The sequence below is a fragment of the Poecilia formosa genome, unplaced genomic scaffold, assembly GCF_000485575.1.
Source record: "Poecilia formosa unplaced genomic scaffold, Poecilia_formosa-5.1.2 Scaffold92, whole genome shotgun sequence".
Classification (NCBI taxonomy): Eukaryota; Metazoa; Chordata; class Actinopteri; order Cyprinodontiformes; family Poeciliidae; genus Poecilia; species Poecilia formosa.
The window spans coordinates 630,612-635,621 of record NW_006800031.1 but is presented as its reverse complement, the minus strand read 5'-3'; the positions used below and the strand labels follow the sequence as shown (position 1 = coordinate 635,621).

The window sequence follows — 5,010 nt, the reverse complement described above, 5'->3', positions numbered from 1 at the left end:
GCTGTAGAAAAAAATGAAGTAAACACTACATTTACTGCAAACTCTTGTTTGTCTTAGGGGTGGCGTTCCAAAAATAACCCTTGATAGGCTAAATCCGTTAAGTAGTTACCTTTATTTTTTTAAAGTTATTACACAGCATAAATAAATACTCTACATTGAAACCAAATAACAAAACCTGTTTTCAGATCAGCGGATGTGCATGTTCATCAATCGGGCCTTAATGTGATCCGGAGTCATGACATTAAAGCGTCTCCTCCAACCTGCCCCGCGAGATTCACAGCTGTATCTACGGCAGGGCGATGGATCTCATCAAGCGAGCCTCCGGACGTGTTTTGCGCTGCCTCTGGCCACAGTTTTTTTTCCAGCAGGCATTCAAAGTTTCGGTTTTCATCTCCCGAATGGCCAATCTGTATTAAATACCGTAACTTTATTGGCATTCAGGTAGAGAAGAAGTGCGGAGACTGTTTTTGCCAATCATACGGTCAATCAGCACTCAGAGCACTGTGGAAAAAAAACTGCACAGAAAAATCTGCGAAGCAGCGAGACCGTGAAAGGTGAACTGCGCTATAGCGAGGGATCACTGTATATGAAATAATTTATAAAAAGTAACTGAGTATGTAGAATGGCTGCATATCTGAGTTTATATCGGTGTATCTGGGACTTCATTCTCATGCCTGGTCTCATAATGCCTCAACATTGAAAAGGTGGATTTATTTAAATAAGACAGTTTAGTCAAACATATGCGACACTTAACCTGCAGAACATAATTTGAAAGTAAACTAAGAGTCAATTTCAGCTGAATTTGGATTCAGATAGATCAAGTAGAAACTGTCAAGAACTGGATGAAATAACAAAATGAAAACAAATTTATTTTCCAATATAAGATCAAAATGGTCCCACACTGCGGAAACCTTTCGTTTGAGGCTGCTCCATAGTTGACGCTGTTCCGTCAAAAATCAAGAATTTGTTTGGCAAATGCTTTTGACAGATTCGCTTTCTTATATCAATCTATCAAATTTTATTTGTATAGCACATTTCAGCAGCAAGGCATTTCAAAGTCCTTTACATTATTAAAAAAACAGCAGGTGACATTGAATAAACGGTAAGAAAGAGGAGATTTTGAAAAAAAAAAAGGATTAAAAAAAAGATAAAAACATTAAAACCCACACCCCCTTTTTTTGTTATAAACACAGTTTGGCATGTTAATGTCATTTCGAAACCGGTCATGTGACTTGCTGAAACCAATACGCGCACCGACACAGGTTTTGGTCTATGGGCTTGACGCATGCACAGATGCATCGGTGTTACTGGACCCATCACTAGTGTAAATATTTCTAGTATCTGTGTAATTGATGTCTAATAATTTGTGGTATTTTAAAGTACAGTCTCCCTTTACTCATCTAGCAAAACGGATACAACAAAACGTTCTTTTTCAGACAACACAGCTCAAACTTTCTCTACTACAATCTACTCTCCCACCTCGTTTCTATGCTGTAACCCAGTAGATGAACTTCCATTTTAAAATTTCAGGCATCACTGATTTGATTGCTCCCTTTTAGGTGAAGATCGTGTCTGTCAGGAAAAGTCTTTGTGGAGGGGAATGAAAGACGCCTTTGTCGAAAGTAAATGGCATAAAACTTGACTTTATGTTTATTATGGGATCTACAGAGAGACTGCAACGCTAACACACACACACCACCTGTCAAACTTTGGATGTTTACTCGAGTCTAAGAGCTGTTGTGGGACAAAAATCCATTGACACTGTTGGGTGAAAATCCCTCAGTCAGGTTTATTTATACCAGAAGCAGGATTTGAGAGTTTACAAAACAGTTACTCATGAGCATGTATCTAAAAATAGCTCTACTAGCAGGCCGATAACCATCAATTTTTAGGGACAGAAAAAGGGTGAAAAAAAATCATTACTGAAAATGATGCGACTGTGTGGATTTTTGCTTTCCTGAAGGTCATTTCTCCAGTGAAATCCCTTCAGTGAGTTTGCTCTGACAGATTACCCGCTGGGAAAGCAAAACATAACTATCAGACTAATAAAGTCAAACTATATTACCCCATTATAAAAAATTTCCACCACAGACCATTGCAGCTGTGGTGGATGCAGCTGTTTTTTTCCTTAAAAAAACAGGAAGCCAGTTTTTTTGAGGTTTTATTGTTTTTAGTGGCTTTTATTTGAAAGTGGTTCGACAGGAAAGTGAGTAATGAGAGAGGGGGAAGACGAGTACAAAGGTCATCAGTCCGTGATGACCTTTGTACTTGTGTGGCGGCCACGTCGAAGACTAAGGCCTCCATGTTTGGGTTGTGCTTTACGCCTGCATTATCAAAAACTTTTAGATCTAAAGTTTTACTCCTAAGTAATCTAACATTAGTAGATATGAAAACAAAATAATTACCACAAACTGTGAGGAGAGTTTAGACAATATTTTTACGACTGATTTGAATTATGTGATTAATTTTTCTGAGCTAGAAAAACAATAGAAATGAGCATGAAAATGTTGATCTGATTAATAGAAGTGTCTGAAATCAATAAATGCGGCCTTTTTTACAGCTTTGTCTTGTTGTACACTACAGAACAAAAGCAAAGCACACTAAAAACGTGGATTCAGTTTACAAAGAATAGTAATACCATTGTGTACAAAAATTGATAAAGAAAACTAGCATTTAATACATGATTTAGTACAGGGGTCCCCAAACTTTTTCCTGCGAGGGCCACATAGCTGTTCCTTTCTCTGGTCGGGGGCCGGTCTTAGTTTTTGGAGAAAGAAACCTTAGAAAATTCTTGTCGACAGGGTGGGNTTTGGCCTCCATGTGCACCATGTTCTCTGGCTGGTCAGCAAACATGGGGATTCCCACCATGGGAACGCCGTGGTAGATGGCCTCATAGATCCCGTTTGCTCCACCGTGAGTGATGAAAGCTTTGGTTTTAGGATGACCTGAAAACAACGTTATCAAACATTCATTATTAATTACCTTGAAAACTGTTCTGTAGCAAATCAAACAAAAACTAAGTTAGGGTTGTATAAAACAGATTTTTTATAAATAACAGAGTAACTACACATGTTTTCATTTTTTCTGATGTACTTCTGTTCATCAAAATAATGAATATTCCATAATTCATAATCGTATGAAAAATGTTTTCAGTTGGACCATTTGGAAATTAATCAAGTTAGCAGTGTCACAACTGGACTTCCAGTGTAGTTTGTCTCATTTATTTTTATTTAAGCATAAATTATTCCACGGTGTTATGGATGCTATTATTTACCCACCCAGCAGGTCGTTCTGTGGGATCCAGTCATATAATCTGGTGTTGGAACCCAGAGTCTCGGGTTTCTGGCCACTGTATCGCCACAGGACCTAAAAATGGTCAAAACAGATTTTTTNAGTTGTTTTATGAGCTGTACCTTCAAGATACTGATTAAACGAACTCGAACTCGCTGCTCTTTATACTGAGTAATGCAAGATAACAGGCTGAGCCCTGGAGAGCTGTTAGTAAGAGAAAAAGTAACAGCTGCAGTGGTAACTGTAGACACACCTCTAATTCCAGGAAAAGAGGTGTGTTTTTGCTGACGTTTAGTGAGGAGAAAGTTGAATCTCTGCATTACGTCAGCTTTGGATGATTGCCAAACCTTAAGGTGTGGTGGTGGAAGCTAGAATAAATCTTATTGTCTACCTTGTTTCTCTTTGAGACTTGAGTCTTTATAGGTAATACTTTATAACAATACAATGCTCACAGATTTCACCTTTAAACTGGAAAAACAAAAATGTCCTTGTTGGGCCTTTTAGATCTAGTTGTAATATACTCTGTTTCCATGCAGGTGGCATCCAGTAACTTATGTAGTTTGAATGTTTTTTACAACTACCACAGTTTTCATGCAAAGGAAGAGTTTTGTCAGAATGCCGGTCATTATTTGTCAAAGATTTCTCTGTACTATTTTTGATTATTTATAAAGTAAAAATCTTTTAGATTTTCTCATGATGGCTTTAAATATTGATTAGTGATATCATAAACTTTAAATGTGGCTGTTTTTGTTCAGTTGAATCATCACGTTTGAAACTTCAAAAGGGAAGATGGTTTCAGTTTCGCACTCGTCTCCTCCACGCCGTTCTCACGACCAACTAGGGAAAAAAGAGGGCGAGTGTGTTTTAGGATGTAGGTTTTATTAACCTGGTGTCACATTCATGCAGTGAAACTCTTCCTTGTTGAAACTGAAATTGTGTTAATGCAGAGAATTGAGGGATTAAAAGCTCTCTCACCAGCCTTCTATAGTCAGTCCTTCATGGCAGGAGGTACAACATTCACACCCATTTAATCCCCTTTAATCAAACTGCAGTTCGTTTGCCAAGAAAGTCTCAGATGTGGACCAAAAAAGATAACTTAGTTCACATGAAATGAACTCTTGCTCAGTTCCAATGCATATGTGGACACAAGTGGACCAGAGACTGCTCCAAAAGCAGGAAGTGCACTACAGCGCAAGGCATTCTGGGTAGAAACAACCAAACCAAATCACTAGAGGGAGAAATGGCTTGTGGTCTTCTACCAACAATAAAAGCAAAATCCTACAACCACTAAATTGTCGCATCTTTCCACATTTGTTTACCTCTTGTGAAGAAGGAAGTGGTAATCCGAGTCTTCTTCTGAGGTTCTCATGTCATTTCCTTTAGTATTTCTTGGTGTAGCGCCACCACAGGCAAGGGCAGGGAACAGGTTTTATTTTTAAATGTTTGGTTTGTTTGACACAGTGCAGTGTGAAAGTGTACTGCACCAGCTGAAAATGCAACAAATGTTGCAGCTTTGGTCCCCAATCAAACCAAATCTACTGGATTGTCAGGTGTGAAAAACCTAAACCTTTTTGCTCTCAAGAGGCATCCTAGGTTGGGGGCAGTTGCATCACAGTGAAACATGGTGGTGGCACTATTATACCTGAGTTGGTCAGAATTTACAGAGAATAACACAAAAGTACCAAAAAATTCATGAGAATACTTATTTTTATGTCCTCA

General features: G+C 38.3%; 1 long non-coding RNA gene across 1 annotated transcript in view; it reads right to left on the bottom strand.

Moving 5' to 3' along the window:
- The window catches only part of LOC107836850 (uncharacterized), a 9,587-nt gene extending 6,820 nt beyond the window's left edge, over positions 1-2,767 (bottom strand). The window contains exons 1-2 of the long non-coding RNA XR_001662816.1: positions 2,559-2,767; positions 1,639-1,642 (exon numbers count right to left, since the gene is read on the bottom strand). This is a non-coding gene — a long non-coding RNA (uncharacterized LOC107836850). The remainder of the gene's footprint in view (positions 1-1,638; positions 1,643-2,558) is intronic.
- Positions 2,768-5,010: the final 2,243 nt, after the last annotated feature.